Below are 21,104 nucleotides of genomic sequence, written 5' to 3' on the forward strand. Positions count from 1 at the left end.
ACTACCCAAGAGAGTTAAAGCTATTTGTTACCAAAAATTATCAGAAATGACATGAATGATAACAAGAGGATGCTTCTAGTTCAGGCTTGGTTCCCTGTAAATAGCTTTTAGAAGTTCTAAAAACATCTATAGAAATATTTTCATGAAAGGGGAGGGGGAATCAAAAACTTTACTGGAAATCGGTTTAATTATTCTGAACAAACTTCTCCCTGAACTCTGCAACCCAATCAATCCTAGCCTTGGGCTAGCATGTGAGAACCCAAATTGATTACAAACAAAAGTGTCCTCATTAGTTCATTTCTGTTGTTCAAGCCAAGAGTTCTGCAACAAGCAAGCAAATTGTATCAAAGCCAAAAGCAGGTTAGATTTTTAACTCTTGTCTTTGTTCTAATAATCTAATGAAGTGCTTGTTTTAATATAGGGTTTACCCTGCTGGTCCTCCCTTTCACTCTTGTTACAGCACATACCTTTTGCTGCTCCATCTATAACTTGATTGCATCTGCCCTATGCTGCTTTCCACAAGTGTTTGGCATCTTATTAGAGATGGGTGAAGCTCAGTGGTTTGTGTCTACAAACCTGTAACCTACATTGCAGGTAGTTCTGTCACAGAAGCAAGGAACATCTCACCTTGCCTTTACATACTGTGCAAGGAAATGGGTCTTATAACAGGTGAGTGTGATATGTATATGTTTCCCATCTAACCAAAACTGAGCCCAGATTTATCTCAGCCCCCTTTAACATGATTTCTAGGATTTTAACAAATCTCCAAATGAAGTTAAATCCACTTGATTCTGAGTCTTATGAAATCACGTCTCCCCTTTGCCTCTAAACTCTTAAAAGTGGCTTAAAGATGTGTTGCATCACACATTAATCATGCATTATTGAGCATGTTGCAAATAGACACAATTGGAGCAATGAAAGCCCGCAAGTGCCTCCCTGAAGAGGGAGTTCTGTAGTGAATCTCCTTTCCTCAGCTTTACAGAAATTATTCAGGGCTGCTTTACTTGTAGTCAGTTTCCAGTACCTTGAAATTTATTTTATATTTATAGTCATACACTAAATGATAAATCTGTACTGGAGGCCCTTTAATAATTCTTGTGGCTTACGTTTATCGTTTAAGAGATGACAATTCAGCTATATAAGAGGGATTGTATACTAGGCATCTGGCCTATTTTCTCTAGCAAAAGCTTCTATTCTTTTGTAATGCTGAGTCAACCCCAGCACACTAGTATAGTCATTACTTGACGCTAGAGCATCATTAACAGTTCTTACTCTCTCAAGCCAAGCTAAAATGATTTAGAGAGACTATTATAAACTACACCATATCTATTACACTAGTTTTAGTTCATCTTCCTTTGTGGATTTCTGTGTGTCCAGCCATAATAGTAATCAAATGGGACCAGAAGAACATGAGAATGGAGTTACTTGCTGAGCACACCTTTTTCAAAGCAGCCTGTAAATCCACTAGCCAAATAAAAGCCGGCTTGCAAAAGAAAGGAGTGAGTCGGCTTCTTAATTACCTGTAACTGCCTTCCTTTGCCCAGTGTGGGATCAAGGTAGAATTGAGGTCTTGATATGTGTGTCAAGCCTTTGAGCTTCTTATATTCCATGCTATAAATGCACTAGCAACTCACAGTCCCCAAGACTTGAAAAAATGCAGCTGGGAGGGATGGGGCTCTGTTAGGAGAAGGTTTGGGGAAGGTCAGGAAGGGAGTCTGTCTGTGAAGCAGCTATGGCTCTAAGTTCTTATAACCAGGATCAGCACTGGAATTGGGAGGGATGAGAGCCAAGTAGGGAATTGCAGTTGGGTTTACAAGATACAGTGCAGGCTGTGAAGGTGTTGGGGGGCGCTGTAGTTGGGAGGGGAAGTTGGAAGGATTTCAGTGGGTAGGTGTAGTGATGCTGTGCTCCAGGGGCATCTGTGATGCCCCCTAGTGGCAACGCAACCCATGCTCTGCCTCTATGATACCCTTCCCTTCCCATCTGCCATGCCTTGATGTATTTATTGGATCAAAAGAGAGGCTGCCTGAGGGTCCTAGAACTATCCTCAATCTGGCTAACAGCTAGCAGGTCCCTCCCGGACTCCACTGATCTCAGTTCTGGCCTTAAGTTGAGTAGGCACTCTTGGCCCATCTGCATCCCAGGGTACCTGTAGTCTTAAAGGCCTCTGACCTCCCCTTTAGCCATGTCTGTGCCTCACAGGTGTCGCTGTGTTATTCCCTCATCAGAGCCTCAGTTTTCTTGGCTTCTGCCTCTATTCTCTAGCTGGGCCTTCTAGCCCAGGTCCACTGTGCTAGACCTAGTTTCCGGGCACCTGCTTCTGTCTCAATTGCTTTAATCCTGGGACCCCTGGCCCCATCACTGCCCTGCCTTGGACAGTGAGCTGCTTTGGCTCTGTCTGGGCACCCTAGCCCCTACTTGGCTTCATCCCACACTAGGCCACCATCTCCTGCTGGGCTGTAGCCTGTCTTTGGGGCTCAAGCCTATTTTGTGTCTTGGCCCCCCTCAGTCCTAGACAGGCTCAGGACACTCTCACGCCCTCAGGCACTATTAGGACTTCCGTACCATGCCTGCTAGTCCCGAACCTAAAGTGCTAGTTTAAACTGCAACAAAGGAACATAAGCACTCTGGCTCTAGCACAACTACTACTAATTTCCTGGCTGTATATCAATACCCTACTCCTCTGGGTCCTAATCTTCTGCTGGCCCCTTGTTGTCCTCCAGCATAGCAGGATCTCAGGCATGTTTGCCTGCAGTTGCTTGCTCCTCAGAGCAGGGACTGCATTTTGTCCATGCTGGTTCCACACCTAGCACAAAGGGGCTTTGATCTGGATTGGGGCCTGTGGCCATTCCAGCAATACAAACTGTGAAATGACACCACACTCTGCCCTGCACAGGTTTAAGAGTTAAAAAGTTCCTTTATGAGGTCAGAAGACCCCTTGGTTTTGCACTGTTTCAGTTGTGGTGGTATATTAAGCACAATAAAAGCCAAGCCTTGATTTGAGCACAGTGTGTGCTTGAGCATGCACTTTTCACATTCAGTCTATGCAGCTTTGCATCCCAAACTGCTTAGTACATTTGCAGTGGATCTTTAGCTTGAAAGATCACAGCCATTGTAACCTGAAATTGATTTTCCTCTGCGGAGAGATGTTTGAAGCAAAAACCAATTTGGTCTGTATAAAGTACATTAGATATAAAAAGATATCCCTCAGAGTGCATGGGATCACCTTTGAAACTGCTCTCACCCTACCATGAATAACAAGTTGCACAATAAAGGGAATTTCTTACAGCCGATCTGATCTCTACCCATCTGTGAGCCAGCTCTGAAATGAGATGCGCTTATTTGCTCTGATTCAGAGCTCGTGTATCATATTTCCTCATCTCGTTACAAAGACTCATGATGGCCAGTGTTGCAACCCAGAGGACGTGCAGGTTTTACCATGATGAGCAATTGAGACAAGCACAGCTCTGGAGCCTTTTCTGAGCTGATGGCGGACTTGTATGCTGTTGGGAATGAGGCACTGAATGGACCTGTAAAGTTGCACTCGCTCAGCTGAAATAGCATGAGACAACAAGGGAGGCTAAATGGCATTCCCTACTCATCTCCCACCTTGATCTCTGCTGTTGTCCCTTAGCAGCTGCTTTTCTCCGGTTTGTCCAAAATGCTGCTACAGCCACTACTATCTCCTCCTCCTTACCCCTCATTTCAGTCTTTCCATTGATTTCCTGTCTCTTAACGTATCTGAGTCAACAGTTTTGTCCTCACATATATAGCCTTCCCCAATTACATTTCTGTTCCCGACTCCCCATGCATTTCTCTGATCTTTCCTGCTTTCTCCTTTTTCTACTGCACTTTCTTTGTTCCATCATGCTTCCTGCTAGCGCCCCCTCATCAACCACTTCTTCCTCCTTTGATCTCACTAAGATTCCCTATGTGCTACCCTGATTCCATTTCTTGAACTTTTGCCCCATGTCTGGTCTTGTGTTTGTCTCATTTAGACTTGTTGGATTTCATCTGTTTATCTGAGTGCTGAGAAAATGTAATGCCCTATCTAAATGTTTCATAATATTAATAATTCATGACCATGGTCCATAGGTATCTGAAGAGGGGTAGGCACCCAGCAGGAAGAGGAAATGTTTGCTGTATTTCAAGGTCGGGGCAAGGGCACTATGAGTAAATGGAAGAAATAAAGGGTCCTTAACCTGACACCTTATTGCACTGGGAAACAATGGGAGGTCCAGTTTCAAATGTGAAAAAGGCTGTACTGGGATCTAAAAGGTAGCTTGCACACAGTTTGCCTGAGGCAGAAATGGATTGAAAACCAGTCTTCAGACTCCCTGTCTTGCATCTGAGCATGCCAGCCAGCTCCTCTATATTTATAACCTTCATACACATCCCAGCTGAGGCCTAGCTAAGGCTGTGAGGGGTAAAAGCTCTTTGTTAATTAGCTTGTATCTTTCCCTATAGTGCTTTGGACATAGATGTGCTAGCAGTCAGCTGCTTTTTGTGTACTGTAAATATTCTAGGGGCAAATCCAGCTCACTGAGAGTTATGCTTAAGGTAAGGACTCTGGGATCTGGCCCATGGGTTTTTTCAAGGTAACCTCAATAAGAAAACCCCTTTATTTACTTATGAGTGGGAAAGGCACAGTATTCATAAACCCAACTCTCAGATGCTGCCCTACTAATGGGCCTGAGACATAGCCTAGAAGACTTTCCTGTGAGATTGAATGGGCCACAGAGACATAACAGTCCTTGCCCTTTGTGCTGCTTCTGCCAGCAAAGGATATCAGTTTTTGTGGCACTTTTCTGTACACACCCAATCCTCTGTGAATGGGTGGGTCACAGGAAAATAACTACTGATAAACAGACTTGCTGTGTTGTGAGGCAGTCATGGGGCGCACCTACATGAGATGTTTATTATGGAGCTGCCTAATTAGCTCCTCAATAAACATTTCAGTGTCTACATGTGCAGTCCTAGTAGGCTGCAGTAAGCTAATAAACTTGACAAAAGGGTAGTAGTTTTAAATGCAAGTACTATCCTGCTGTGGAGTTTTTACTCCACAGCAACACACATGTAGACGCTGACACGGCTGGCTGGGGCACGAGGGCGCTTCAGTGCGAAGGATGCTTGTCAGCAAGGCCTACGCTGGAGTACCCTAATTCCCCAGCCAGCCTCTCCACAGCATGTTGAGCCAGTTTGGAGCAGCCCAGGGCTGGAAGGCTGACTCCTTGGGTCCCTTGCCAACCAAGACTTCTTCAACCCAGCTCAACATACTGTAGCCCTGGGCTACAGACATTCAAACTATGTCCAGAGGCAATAAACTCTGGCGTGATATGCATCAGAGTTTATTGCTTCAAATTAATGGCACATGTAGATGTGCACAATGAGAAATGAAAAGCATAGTAGCCAATACCAGTCATATGAGCTGTCCCCTCCTACACTGCAAAGATGATAACTAGAAAAAAAATGGTAAAGAAATGTCACCAGAGGCCTGCTACAAAGCTCAGTGAAGCTAGTGGGAAACTCTTCCCTTTGGTTCAGCCCTCAAATCCTTTTCCATCCAGATTAACTGAGGAAGATGCAGGGTTCACTGGTTGCAGGCTATTCTCTGTATGGCACTTGCTATATTTGCACATCGTGGCAGCCCACCGGATGTTGTATTATTGCCTAATATACAACAGGCCCTGGTTGGTGCATGAGACCAAAGGGTATTAGTGGGCATGATGACAAGCAAGACTTTTATGAGCCACTTCATAAAGCCAATTCCTTGGAAATCACTGGTGCCATAATTAGATTTGAAGATAATATGATCTTTCCCTGCCTTCAGTAGCAAATCAAGGAAAAAATTAGAGCAGTTAGTTCAGTCTGGGGGAGTCAGAATTTGGCTTGTTGGCTCTACAGCACAAATGTGATAGAGGCTGATATTGGGTAGATGGCGGGGGGGCAGGGGCAAGGAATCATACTGATCCCTTACTTATATGCCTTGAAATTGCCTCCCAGGCTTTTTGTGTGCCTAATATTAGAATTAACTAATAATGGGAGCCCCCAAATAAGGAGTAAACTATTAAATATTTTGTTATGGTGAGAAAATGAGCAAACCAGCAGGGGGAATTACTGATAGTGTCTGATTCATGTTGTCTTTATAATCCCAGCTAAAGTTTCAGCAGCCCAGGAAGATGAATTGCCCACTCTAACCAGCACACAGATCAGCATGGGGTTTATTAGAAGCACACTATCATTTAACAATGTCAGGAGTATATTTATTATTAAGCAGTACACTCTACAGTCTAAATGGAAAGTCATTATTCCTCCTCAGACACCAAACAAAGTACGTTTATAATGTCGAATGGCCACTATATCGTATGCTTGCATGAACTCAAATATAGGTTCCATTTTACTGGACCTCAGGGCTCTCTTAGGTTCAGCCAAAGCCAAATAAAATACATAATTATGCTATCTAAGAGCAAAATCATATAGCAGATATTAATTTTAGTCCTACAAGTGCCCCATAAAACACTGTGCCAATTCCCACCATGCCTCCCTCAGAAAAGGAAAACAGATTCTGGATAGAACCCAGAAGGACTTGTTGAAAGTGACTATATTTGGTGTGTAGTGTAAAAAAAGCAGAGAATTCTGTACTAGAATCATAGGGCAGCTATACATGTGATAGAGCTGTACTCTAAGGCATGCTAATTAGCACGCATCAGAGCAGGCTTGATTAATTAAGTCTGTAAGAGTGCTGGATCATGCTAATTAGTGCACTCTAGCAGCCTCCGTGTGCCATGTCATGTGTTTTCAGCAATCTTGCTTTTCAAAATGGTGGCTGGGGTGCTGAATACACATGACACTGCAGGTGTTTTAATTAGAGTGGGTCTCAGAGCTGCTTTTTGCTCTCCCTACCACCCTGGAACATCTGTATAGCTGCCCTTATGGACTAGCTCTGGCCTAACATCTTAGCTTCCCCTTGTTACATAGTTGCCTACCCACAAATCAAGTAGAAGGAAGAGGAGAAGAATTTGGCCTATAGTTTGTTATGGACCGAAGTCCAAGAACTGTCTGAGGGAAAGGATGGGACCCACAATACCCTGATGCCACTTGTTTTGGCAGCAGGGGCAGGGTGAGAGATTTAGGGTACTACTAGTAACAGATGGTATATATGGCAGGGCACTGTTGGTGCCTGCCACTTTAAGACCAAAGCTAAGCAGCCATTTTAGTTCTCTGGCTGCCTATATAAAGAGCTCAGTTCCCTGCTGGCTGGGGAGGTAGCAACATTACCTGGTTGCAAGGCTGCTGGAATATCCTGAAGGTAAGGGAGGAGCTGTAGGGGATGGTCAGGAGGCTCCTGGTCCTGGGCATGACCTAAAACTGCACCCTGCCAGGAGTGGGTAGCCTGGTGGGGCTCTCAGTGGTACAGGAGCCCCCAGGAAATGCCAGGCCAGTGATCACCCCGGTGAAAGGCAGGTAGGGGTGCCTTAACCCTAGCCCTCACCTTCAGGTGGGTTTATGTAACATTGGAGAGTAGGGGCCAGGCATGGCTCTGGCCACCGGAGCCCTGTGGAATGCAATACCCCAAGGAGGGAGAGTTGGGGCCAGGCATGGCTATGGCCACCCGAGCCCTGTGGGGGTGCAAGACCCCAAGAGGGGAAGTTGGGGCTAGGCATGGCTATGGTCATCTGAGCCCGCTGGGGAGTGAAGCCCCATGGCCCCAAGTGAAGGGCTTAGATGAGTGGCCCTGAGTGAAGGGGACAGTGTGGAACTCCAGAGAAGGGGCAGAGATGGGGAGCCCCAGTGACGGGGGAGAGGAACAAGAGGGCTGAGGGCCCAGTACATTTTTATACACATAGTGTTGCCCCCAGAAGGGGCCAGAGTAAGATTAGACCCGGTCGGATAATTGGCTGGCCACTACCCCGGTGAGAGTCACGGGAGAGACCCAACAGATGGTATGTTTGGCACCCAAGGAATGGACTAGCTAAGCCTATGGCCTAAGGGGCCTGCTCCAAGTGGGCGGGGGCAAAGCAGCATAAGTTGGTGATGCATGAAAGAGACCCCATGAGAGAGGGTGGAGTGTGTGAGGCCCGAGTGAAAGGTAGGTGGTATTAATGTGCGTGTGACTGAGGCCTGATGGCATAGCCTAAGCTTGCTCTGGAGGTAGGCCAGGAGCACTGTAACAGCTGGATGCCATCTGCGAGGCATGGGCTGTGGTGTAAAGGAGTTTTGGAGCCGCAGATAACACCCTCTGGCATTGGGCATAAAGTGGGCAGCCTCCCACCTTAATTAACAACTATTAAGAAAGAGGCATGGCAGGCGAGTCAGGTGGGAGGTGTGCTCAAAGGCAAGTGGGGAACCTAGCACTGCAGCTAGGTGGGGAGCCCCACTTTGCCACAGTATAGTAAACTTTAACAGGCACATTAAAAGACTTTCAGATTAGTGGGAGCTACATGCAGACATCTGAAGTCAGATTTTGACCTTGTGTATTCCAATGAACTATCTATCTTTGAGGTGGAACATGGCCATCATTTTGTTTTTACCCATTAACATGCGTTATGTGGAAGCTCTAATATCATTTGATACCTCACTTGTACAGTGAGGGATAGAGGCTTTGTCATACTTTCAGCCCAATTTTGTAGAATAGGACCATGTGGATCTTTCAAAGAATCACCAGTTTCTGGCTGTTATCTTAACCACGTAACTCTGAACCTTTTGTAATTCTCCCATTGTCCCATCTTCAAAGGGAGGAATACAGTGGCAGTTTATTTTGTTCCATACTCTGTCCAGTTTTCATGGTTAGGGTGCCTCACTGACAGGTGACTGGTTAGATCCATGAGCAAAGTATGGAACTGAGCAGAATTGGCTTTCCACACTGAAAAAAAATCTCTTCTTTTTCGCTCCTTGAGGCCTTAATAGTTTTAACTTTTACTTGTCTTCACTCCTGAGTTGCTGGGAGATGTGTTAAGATAAGCTTTCAAAAACCCAGAAGCTAATCCACAGAGTAGGTTCAGGACCAGGGCAGACACTGTGGGGACACAAAAGACAACACTTGTTAGCAGGCATTTTTATTGTTCATATAAAAATATGTTGTAAAAACATAAACAAATCTCTATAATTGGACATGAACAGACATGCAATTTACAATGCATTTTTCTCATTTAAATAACCTTGGAGGCAGAGAAAAGACCTACATTTCAGTTAAGACACTAGCCTGGGAGTCTGGTGATCTGGCCTTTATTATCTCCTCTTTACCAGTCTTTCTGTGTAACCTGGAACAAATCAGTTCCGGGTTTCCCAGCATGAATTTTGGAAGGGTACTATCTGATTGGCTGAGACCCTGAAATAGATTTCAGGAATGAGGAAAACCTGCATACAGCTAGCAAATGGTGGCATAATGTCTCTTTTCTTGGTTTGGCTTGCTGAGGGCTGTTTGGGTTTGTGTGTTTGAGTGTGTGCTTTGAGCAGCTGAGGGGACCGATTACTGCTTGTGTGTGAGCAGGAGCCCTAACAAAGGGGCCTAGCCAGTCCAGGCCCGGGAGAGGTATATAAGGAGACAGTCCAAGTGACTGGGAAGAAGCAAACAGGACAGTTTTCAAGCAGTTCGCTTCCCCTCTTTGAAGGGGAGCCTGAAAGGTAAAATGCTTTTTTTTGAATAAGTAATTAGGACTGACTAACCTATGTAGTTTTATCTTAGCAGCTAAAACTCAACAGCTAGACCAAGACTTAAGCCCCTTGTTTAACTAGAGGCGAGAGCGAGGGGGAGTTTGCTAGGGAGTTTCCTTGGAAATGCTCACATTCTTTCACTGCAAGCTTGCTGAGAAGAAGAGAAAAGGGAACCCTTCAGATCAAGGAACAGCAAACAGGCCAGCTACAGAGGAATTACCGTATTTTTCGGACCATAAGACGCACTTTTTTCCCCCCAAAAGTGGGGGGGAAACGAGGGTGCGTCTTATGGTCCGAAGGTGTGTGTCCCAGGGAGACGGGGCGGAGCTTGCCCGCGGAGGCGGCGGAGCCCGAGCGGGACATCCGCCGCTTGTTTAGACCGGAAGCCGGCGCCCGTGCTGGTGGCCAGGAGCCGGCAATAAAAACGGCCGGCCGGAACAGACGGGGCAGGAGTCCGAAGGAGGGACTCGCTGCCGCGGAGACTGAGGCTCCAGGAGGGGTGCGTCTTATGGTCTGGTGCGTCTTATGGTCTGAAAAATACAGTAGCTAGGGAAGGTCAGCTTGGAAAGAGAGGCAGAAAGCGAGAGGCAGCAGATTAAAAGACCCAGAGACCTGGCTGGAGAATGTTGCAATGCCAGAGCTACTGCCACTTCCAACTCTTTCTCCAGTTGTGCCTGTAAGGTATCTATCCAGGCAGGATCACACACCGCTGAGGCTTCCACTTAGGTCCTGGTTTGGTGCTGTGCAAGCTGTGGCACAGATTCTTTCCAGTGGGGGCGTGCCTGCAATGTGAGCAGTCTCTTCTGATGGTGTCCCTCAGGGAAACAGCAAAAGAGCTACAGAAGGAGGTAGCAAGGCTCCAAAGCATCCTCCACCATGAGGACTTAGGCAATTCCATGCTGGAGGAAACCTCTGGCAGTCCTTCCTCCACAGTCCAGAGGTGGTGCTAGAAAAGGAAGAGGACACGTACTCCCAGGAAGGTGGAAACTGGAAGCTTGTGTCTTCTAGCAGCAAGAAGTTGTCATCCCCATGTGCAGAGGCTTGCCTGGAGAACAGATATAGAGCACTAGCAACAGAGGCAAAGGAGCACATTGCATTGGTGGAAAAGGCCAGGACACAAATCCCCAAGGTGGGAAGCACTGAGACCGCTGCCATGAAGAGGAAGCAATGGGTGATGGTAGTTGGAGACTCCCTCCTGTAGGGGATGGAGAGATCCATCTGCCGGCTTGACCTGCTGGTCCAGGAGGTCTACTGCTTGTCTGGATCCCAGTTCCAAGATGTCATGGAAGGATTACTGAGACTCATCCAACCCTCTGACTACTACTGCAAGCTGCTTATCCATGTGGGCACCAATGATATTGTCAGGGGTGACCCTGAGCAGATCAAGAGTGACTACCAGGCTCTGGGTGCAAGGGTGAAGGGGGCAGGAGCACAGGTGGTATTCTCCTCAATTCTTCTGGTCTAGGGGAATGGCGCAGGCAGGAGTGATCCTGCAGATCAATGCATGGCTGCACAGACAGTGTCACCAGGAGGGATTTGGCTTCTTCAACCATGGGATGTTGTTCCAAGAAGGATTGCAAGGAAAAGATGGGATCCACCTGATGAAGAGAAGGAAGAGTATCTTTGCAGACAGTCTTGCTAACCTAGTGAGGAGGGCTTTAAATTAGATTTGGAGGGGGATAGAGAACAAAGCCCTGAAGTAAGTGGAGAAGCAAGGGACCTGGAGGAAGCAGAAGCAGGAGGGGGAAACAGGGAAGTCCTCATTCTTCCTGAGAAACTAGGGCGATTGGCTAGTCTCCTCAGATGCTAGTCACACAGAGCCTGGGATTCAAGCAGGAAGAATTGGAAGTCCTTGTCCAGTCAAGGAACTGTGATGTGGTTTGAATAACAGAGACTTGGTGGGATAGCTCACATGACTGCAACACTTATGGATAGGTACAAACTGTTTAGGAAGGACAGGCAGGGGAGAAGAGGAGGAGGAGTTACACTATATGTAAAAGAGTTGTATGATCGCTCAGAGCTCCAGTATGAAACTGGAGATAGGCCTGTTGAAAGTCTCTGGGTTAAGATTAGAGGAGAGAGCAACCAGGGTGCTGTTGTTCTTGAGACAACTACCAGACATTTCCAGATCACAGGCCCTGGTTCTCATGGGGGACTTCAGTCAGCTTGACATCTGCTGGGAGGGCAGTACAGCAGTGCACAGGCAATCCAGTGAGATTTTTGGGGGGAGTACTGGGGACAACTTCCTGATGCAAGTGTTGGAGAGACCACCTATGGGCCATGCTCTTCTTGACCTACTGCTCACAAACAGGGAAGAATTAGCAGATTCATAGATTGTTAGAATCTGGAAGGGAACTTACAAGGTCATCAGGTCCAGCCCTCCTGCACTAGGCAGGAAAGACAACTGGGGCTCAGGTGACCTCAGAAAAGTGACTGTCCAGTTTCCTCTTGAAGATTTTCAGGGTAGGGGATTGCACCATCTCTGGAGGGAGTTTGTTCCACAATCTAGACACCCTGCCTGTGAAGAAGTTTTTCCTAGGATTGAGCCTGAAGCAGTCTTCCAGAAGTTTGTATCCATTACTCCTGGCCTTTCCCATGGGTGCCCTGGTGAACAGTTGTTCACTGAGATCTTGATGTACTCCCCTGACACAGTGGTAAGCTGCTACCAAGTCCCCTTTCTGCCTTCTCTTCTTTAGGCTGAAGAGACCAAAGTCCCTCAGCCTCTCCTCATATGGTTTGCCTCGCAAGTCTCTGTTCATATGGGTGGCTTGTCTCTGGACCCTCTCAAGTTTTTCCACATCCTTATTGAAGTGCAGTGCCCAGAACTGGATGCAGTATTTCAGCTGTGCTGAGTACAGTGGAAGAATCACTTCCTTGGCTTTACATGAGATGCAACGGTTGATGCATGCCAAAGTATTGTTTGCCCTGCTGGCTACTGCATTGCACTGAAAGCTCATGTTCTTGAGATGATCAATTATTATCTCTAGGTCCCTTTCAGCCATGGTACAAGTCAAATTGTCACCACATAGCCTGTAGGTATGCTGGGGATTATTTGCCCCCAGATAGAGCACTTTACACTTCTGAGTGTTGAACCTCATCTGGTTCTGATTTGCCCACCTCTCCAGTCTATCCAGGTCCACCTGTATTTGCAGCCTATCTGCAAGTGTGACCACGCTCCCTCATAACTTGGTGTTGTCCATGAACTTGGCCAGTGAGCTCTTCACCCCCACATCCAAATAATTGATAAAGATGTTGAAAAGCACCAGACCAAGCACAGACCCTTGAGGCACACCACTGGCTACTTCTCACCAGGACAAGACGGATCTGTAGGGGGGTGTAGAAGTGGATGACAAATTGGGCAGCAGTGACCATGAGATGATTGAATTCAGGATCCTAAGGAAAGACAGGAAGAAGAGCAGCAGAGTATGGACCCTGGATGTCAGAAAAGCAGATTTTGACTCCCTCAGGGAACTGATGGGCAAGATCCCCTGGGAGTCCAGTCTGAAGGGGAAAGGAGTTGAGGAAAGCTATCTGTATTTTAAAGAAACTTTACTGAGGGCACAGGAACAAACCATCCTAATGTGCAGAAAGAATAGCAACTGTGGCAAGCTACAAACTTGGTTTAGCAGAGGACTCTTCCATGAGTTTAAACACAAAGAAGAAGCTTATAAGAAGTGGAATCTTGGACAAATGACTAGGGAGGAGTGTAAGAGCATTGCTTGGGCATGCGAGAATGAAGTCAGGAGGGCCAAAGCACAACTGGAGTTTCAGCTAGCAAGAGACGTGAAGGGTTTCTACAAGTATGTCAGCAATAAGAGGAAGGTCAGGGAAAGTGTGGTCCTCCCTGAATGGGGGAGGCAACCTAGTGACAAATGATGGGGAAAAGGCTGAAGTACTCAATGCCTCTTTTACCTTGGTCTTCACAGGCAAGGTCAGCTCCCAGACTACTGCATCAAGCAACACAGTTTGGGAAGAAGGTGTGCAGCCCTCAGTGGTGAAAGAACAGGTTAGGGACTGTCTAGAAAAGCTGGATGTGTACAATTCCATGGGGCCAAATGCAATGCATACAAGGGTGCTGAAGGAGTTGGCTGATGTGATTGCAGAGCCACTGGCCATTATCTTTGAAAACTTGTGGTAATTTTGGGAGGCCCCAAATGGCTGGGAAAAGGCAAATATAGTTCCCATCTTTAAGAAGGGGAAAAAGGAGGATCCAGAGAACTACAGACCAGTCAACCTCACTTCAATCCCTGGAAAAATCATGGAGCAGAACCTCAAAGAAACCATTTCTAAGCACTTGGAGGAGAAGGTTATTAGGAACCAGCATGGATTCACCAAAGGCAAGTCATGCCTGACTGACCTGACTGCCTTCTATGATGAGATGACCGGGTCTGTAGATATGGGGAGACCAATGGATGTGGTATACCTTGATATTTAGCACGGTTTTTGGTATGGTCTCCCACAACATTCTTCAAGGCAAGCTAAGGAAATATGGGCTGGATGAATCAACTGTAAGGTGGATAGAAAGTTGGCTGGATTGTCTGGGTCAAGGGGTAGTAATCAATGACTCAATGTCTAGCTGGCAGCCAGTATCAAGTGGAGTGCCCCAGCAGTCTGTCCTGGGGCCAGTTTTATTCAATGTTTTCATTAACGATCTGGAAGATAGGATGGAATGACTTCTCAGCAAGTTCACCAAGCTCTGGGGGATAGTAGATATACCAGAGGGTAGAGCTAGAATTCAGAGTCTCCTAGACAAATTGGAGGATTGGGCTAAAAGAAACCTTAAAAGGATCAATAAGGATAAGTGCAAAGTCCTTCTGAAGGACAAATTCCATGCACTGCTACAGCCTGCAAACTGCCTGGCTAAGCTACAGCTCTGAAGAAAAGGATCTGGAGGTTACAGTGGACAGTAAGATGGATGGAAGTAATTATTCCCTTCTATTCTGCACCAATGAGGCCACATCTGGAGTTCTGTGTCCAATTTTGGGCCCCCCACTATAGAAAGGATGTGGACAAGTTGGAGAGAGTCCAGCACAGGGCCACAAAAATGGCTCAGGAGATGGGATACATGACTTCTGAGGAGAGACTGCAGGGACTAGGTTTATTTCATCTGCAGAAGAGATGACTCAGAGGCATAGGCAGAGGATGGCCAGGGCTAATGGGACTCAGCCCCCGCAAATGTGGGGCAGCAGGTAGGGCTGCAAGACAGCCTAGCCGCAGGCTCTGGATGGCTGCAGCAGGGGTGGGGAGGGATGCACACACAGCCAGGATCACAGCCCAGCATATGGATCACTGGCTGCCCAGCATGGCAGGGAAGTATCAATCTGTCTATTCCGTGAAGGGAAAGAGGCTTGGTTGGGGGGCAGATCAAGGCCCCCACATTGAGGGAGGGTGTGGGGCAGAGGCAAGGTCTGCGGTCAATGCACCTCATCTCTGATTGTCTCACCACCCGGCCTGGCCAGGGCCTCATTTGCCCCTGCCTCTGCCCCACACACTTCCTCACTGCGGAGGCTGCGATATGCCCCGCCCCACCCCGCTCCTGTGACCCTTCTCCACAGACTTACCTGCTGGGCATGAGGGGGGGAAAAGATGTTGCATGCACATGCGACATGCTTAGCCCCCCCCCTCCCACATATAATTTTTTCTTTGTCCGCCTATGATCAGAGGGCATGTGATAGCGGCTTTTAACTACTTGAAGGGTAGTTCCAAAGAAGATGGACTGTTCTCGATGGTGGCAGATGATGGAACAAAGGAGTGATGGTCTCAAGTTGCAGCAAGGGAGGTTTAGGTTGAATATTAGGAAAAACTTTCTCATTAGGAGGGTGGTGAAGCACTGGAACAGGTTACCTAGGGAGGCTGTGGGATCTCTAGCTTTCAAGGTTTTTAAGGCCTGGCTCGAGAAAGTTGGGGATGGTCTTGCTTTGAGCAGGAGGCTGCACAAGATGACCTTCTGAAGTCCCTTTCAACCCTTTTTGTCTATTATTCTATGATTCAGGGTTTGGAAAATGGCTAGGAAGGTATATATTGTACCCAAACTTCTTCAGTTCATTCTCATTGACAATGGTTGGTTTGTCCTTCCCTATTCAAAATCCTACTTTGGTTTCTCCCAGTACACATCAGCCTGATTATCACCACCGATCAGTGTGTAACTATTCCCAAAATTCTTGTAAACTTGTCCATAAAAGTAGATTTGATATCATTTTGACAGGAATAATTCCCATCTAAGCACGATAAACACCTCTCACACTTTGATAGCTTGGAGTTGAGCCATGCATAATCTTTACATTAATTATGTCATTACAGTTTAATTGCTGCAATTACTAGTCGCATCACTTTCTCCCAAACCATCGCTGTCATTATGGCCTTCCAGCTCAAGTAAATGCTATCACACATGTCACCAGTTTACCACCCAATAGGGGCAATATTTGCCTGTTTTCCAAGTGTAAAGACATAACTCTGAAATAAATATTCGGTTTCCTAATGGTGTTTCATATTGTCCAGTCTAATCACCATCTTCTCATGTCTCTACACCACAGCTGACCATTTTGTAACAAATGCTGGTGCTCATTTATTGTACTTTGTGAGATTTTTCGTTGTACATGCGCCTTCAAGCAGTATCATATGTGGCCATATTATGGGGGTGCAAGGAAATGGTATTATCAACCATGAACACGTTTGATACACAACCTGATTTGTCACTTGTGTAGCCATTTACATCTGGGTAAAATGAATGGGTATGAAGTGTCTCCACTGTGATTTTGAGCATGCTTCACATCTTCTTTGTAGAGGTGGGTGTAGGTACACAAGGTGCAGTGAGGTGGAGAAGCAAATCTCTGGATCTTAAATTTAGAACACATAGGTGGTTTTCAGTCTCAGGGATTCCCAAGAACATCATACGCTTGACTCAGTGGTAAATACATCCAACAGTGAATGCCACGGAAATATAGTAATATACAGCCAGTTAAAATAAGAAGTAAAGAATCATTTCAGGGGAAATGTACTGTAGGAAAGCAGAATGTGATGAACTTGTGTCAGAATCTGATACATCTATTCATGGTAGTTTCAAGATCATTTGAAAACGTAGATCTTTGTCCTAGTCATTAAGATGATTTCATAGACATCAGGGCTAGAAGGGACCTCGGGAGATCATCGAGTCCAGCCCCCCTGCCTGAGGGGCAAGAAGTCAGCTGGGGTCATAGGATCCCAGCAAGATAAGCATCCAATTTGCTCTTGAAGGTGTTCAATGTAGGTGCTTGAACCACCTCCAATGGCAGGCTGTTCCAGACCTTGGGGGTTTGGACAGTAAAGAAATTCTTCCTTGTGTCCAGCCTGAAACGGTCTTGCAGGAGTTTATAACCGTTCAACCTCATCATCCCTTAGGGCACTCCGGTGAACAGACGTTCCCCCAGATCCTGGTGGTCACCCCTGATAAACTTATAGGTGGCCATCAGATCACCCCTGAGCCTGTGCTTTTCCAGGCTAAAGAGCCCCATGGCTCTCAGCCTGTTGTCATAAGGTCTGTTTTCCTGAGCTCTGATCATGCACGTGGCTCTTTTCTGAACTCTCTCAAGCTTCTCCACATCCTCTTTGAATTGTGGGGCCCAAAACTGGACGCAGTACTCCAGCTGTGACCTCACCAAAGCCGAGTACAAGGGGAGAATGACGTCCCGGGATTTGCTTGAGAAGCATCTATGGAAGCAAGCCAGCGTTTTGGTCGTTTTACTAGCCGCAGCATCACATTGAATTCTCACGTTCATGATACCGCCAATAGCTACAGTACTTTTTAGCATCATTCTGGGCACATCTACATGTGCTATTAATGCACTTAGAGCTTACTGCACAGTAAAATAAGGCCCAGTAAGCCTACACATTTCCCTGTTGTGAGCAAATTTGCTCCCAACAAGAGCAGTCCAGTACAGGGCTACTCCTGCCTTGCTCTGCTTCCCTACAGCAGCCAGGGGGAGCTCCAGGTGTCCCCAGGTGCCAGCCTCTGGCTGGCAGGGGCACTGGGGTTAGGCCTAGGCTCCAGGGGGTGGGGGAAGCTGTTCTGCCTCCAGGGCAGTTGCCTCCCAGGCCTGTGCCCCAGTTGGCAGGGACAGATGCTCGGATACCATCCCTTGCCCCTGAAAGATGCTTGTTTCTCAGCGACTGTTCCAATCTGCCAACTGGAGCAAGGACTCAGAAGCAGGCAGCTGCTCTGGGCAGTGAACAGTGTCCCAGCCCCGACTCTAATCTGCAATTTCTCCTGGTCAGTTATCTACACATACGCTATTGTGCAGTAGCTACTTCGTAGTAAATCTACCTGTGTCTAGAGGTAGTAGCCAACTACTCAGTAGACTATTTTACTGCACAATAAATGCTGCACAAGTGTAAATGGTGATGCTTTACTGGGCAGTAGTTTAGTCTACTACACAGTAAAGCATCTTGTGCAGATACACCCTCTGACATGTTGGCAGAGTGATTGTTTAGTGCAAGGAGTACAACCTAATTGAGCCACTTAGTGCTACCTGTGCCATGGAAGTGTTCCCTGGGAGGGTAGCACAGAATCATAGAAAATTAGAGTTGGAAGGGGCCTCAGGAGGTCATTTAGTCCAAACTCCTGCTCAAAGCAGGACCATCCCCAGCTAGATCATCCCAGCCAAAACTTCATCTAGCTGGGTCTTAAAAACCTCTAAGGATGGAGAGTCTACAACCTTGCTGGGTAACCTGTTCCAGTGTTGTACTACACTCTTAATGAGGGAGTTCTTCCTAACCTAAACTCTTCTTGCTGAAATGGAAGCATCTACTAACCCACCTCTGAAACTACTATATGGCCCATGTGGTGCATCTCTGCATCTGATGAAGTGGCTCAGCACAAGGAAACACATTTCTCATTGCTCCAAACTTCTGACACCAGAACCAAATTTAGCCCAAGATGTTACAGCTACATCATTTTGACATTCACAGCTGTGTAAGTCAAAAGTTTCAGGATCAGCATTATATCCTTGTGAGTTTTTTTTCACTGAATTCAACTCTATTTTAGATAATGTCACAGGACAAGGATGTTGCCATGGGAGGTTATTAATCCTACTGTTAGAACACCCAGAGAGAAATTCTTGGACCAGTGCATGCTCCTTGTGGGTTCCTGGGCAGCTGAGTATTCTGCACTTCTGTTCCAAAGAGGGAAGGATTTGGTGATGTAAAGTAATCAGCCTTCTGTAAATTTGGCTGGCTCAATTGACAACAGCAGCCAAAAGTCAGAAAAAAACCTCATTGCCTTAAGTACAGGAATCTTTTAAAATGCACCTTTGTGCATCAGCAGGCTTCTGATTGGCTTAAACTCATAGTGTAAATATCCTGTAATCCAATCAGCATCAAATTGTCTACTACAAGCTCCATCAACAATCATTACTGCGCAACATACATCAGGCAATGAAACTTGGCATTTATCTAACACTAGGAGATCATTATCCAGTGGCAATGTTCTTTATACCATTGACATTATGTCTTAAATAAGGGTCAGCCAACCAGCTGACTGTCTAGAGCTTATTTCACTGTAGATGCTAAAACCAATATTAAATAAAAAATGCAGCCTCCCAAAAACTCTTGTAATTTTCAGTGTAATGGGTTTGGGTTTTTTTTTCCTTTGCAATGATGAGGCTGTATGCATAGGTCTGGAAATTTCCTTACAATAGCAATCACTCTACTGGGAGTTCTTATTGCTCTTGTTACATTCCTTTAAGTTTGCTTACACATACAAAAATTATTCAAGCAAAATCACTGCCGATCATTGTGCCAGTGAGAGTGATGTTAAGGTGGCATCTATAAGGACTCAGTTGAAGGTGTATAAACCACATTTATAGTATTCTAAAGCAGTTCGGGGAGGGGCTCATTCTTTGCATGTTTGCCTTCAAGTGCTCAGAAAGAGAGGTATCAATTACAGAACATAGGTTAGGGTCACTTTAAGTCATCCAATGATGAACATTTATGCCATGTATAACTAGCTTTTTAAAAGGCACTGTTCTGTGCCAGCAGTTACCTGCTGTATGGATAATTGTAAAACAAACTCCATATTCCAGTTGACACCCTTTCTAATTACATCTCACCTTCATTAGGCTATTAAAGTGATAAATGCTAGCAATTACATTGAACCCTAGTGAAAACACTCTGTCTTTGACATGCACTGACTACAGCATGAGTTATTTGCCCAGGAGCCCAGCAGAGCTCCACTAGCAGAGGGAAGACATGCCCAGAACAAAAAGCCGTCAAGACAAAGCTTGACTGATCATCAGAGTGCAGATGACTGGAAATTTCAGACGTGGTGTCAAACATTTTAGCTGGAATGGACTGCTCTCCTAGGAGTGAGTGGCAGGTTCTTTTTATTTTAATAAGGTCTGTGTGGAAATAAGTGAAGGGATTTGGAATATGCCTCAGAAGATCTGGTAGGGCTGGTTTGAAGCAAAATGCAGAAGTCAGAAATTACTGGGCACTTTGCTTTTGTACATCTAAGTTCTCTCATGTGACTGAACCTGTTTACATACCCAGGCTTTCATTCACATGTGTATACACTCTCCTGTGCACATGCAAGTATTGCCACATGTGTGCTGTTGCATGCATGGCATCTAGCAAGTGCTCACCCATTTTCCATCTATTCGAATGGATTCTGTCATACATGCATCCTTTTATACATGCATGCACATAAATCTCATTATAAAACAAGTCATTGTTTTTTCCCATTTGAGCAGGATGTGATGCAAAGCAATTCACTGATAAGTTTCTAGTTATAAACTTATTGCTTTGGGTATGGAAATCCACATAGGATTTTCTAGATAATGGAAGCACCTGGCTCCTTGTTGTCCATTATTAACAAAACTATGGAGTACTGGGTTTCCCTTCTGGCCAATTCTTAGAAGTGCCATCTTTTAACTGACAAGCCTTTCTTTCATGTTTCCAGTTAAAAATGTATGACTGGAGAAACATAGGAGAACATAGATGACCCTGAAGTGCACCCACAATTCCTGAAAAAAAATCTCTTCTGAGTTGATGTACTGTTATGAGGTTCAAGTTTCTTCAAAATATGGGGAAGGTGAGGCAGGAGCACAAGCAAAGATGGACATGAGGAGGATATGGCTTAGCAGGAGAGAGCAAATGACAGCAGGACATAGGAAGTAGGGCTGTGCGAAGCTTTGGGTGGTGATTCGATTCGGAGGAGATTTGGCAGCCTAATCTCTGAATCCAAATTAAATCAGGGGACTAATTAAAAGGTCTGAATCAATTTCCAAAGATTCAGAGAGCTTCGATGATTCAAACAGTCCCCGGTGGCTCTAGCATGGAGCTGCAGCCAGACTCGGAGCTGGTAAGTAGGGGCTGGGGAGGGGGGTTGGAGTGGCGGGGAGAGGGGACCATCGGGAGACCCCAGTCAGGCCCCATTCCTCCCCACTCCCACAGCCCCCGCCATGGCTGCCCCGACCACC

General features: G+C 46.1%; 1 long non-coding RNA gene across 1 annotated transcript; it reads right to left on the reverse strand.

Moving 5' to 3' along the window:
* Window positions 1-1,168: 1,168 nt before the first annotated feature.
* Window positions 1,169-17,964, reverse strand: LOC109319797. Its single transcript, XR_002103630.1, has 3 exons — window positions 17,954-17,964; window positions 2,883-2,888; window positions 1,169-1,958 (listed from the first exon to the last, which is right to left on the reverse strand). It is a non-coding gene; the product is annotated as an uncharacterized LOC109319797 (long non-coding RNA).
* Window positions 17,965-21,104: the final 3,140 nt, after the last annotated feature.

The sequence above is a fragment of the Crocodylus porosus genome, unplaced genomic scaffold (genome assembly GCF_001723895.1).
Source record: "Crocodylus porosus isolate Cpor-Errol unplaced genomic scaffold, CroPor_comp1, whole genome shotgun sequence".
NCBI lineage: Eukaryota > Metazoa > Chordata > Crocodylia > Crocodylidae > Crocodylus > Crocodylus porosus.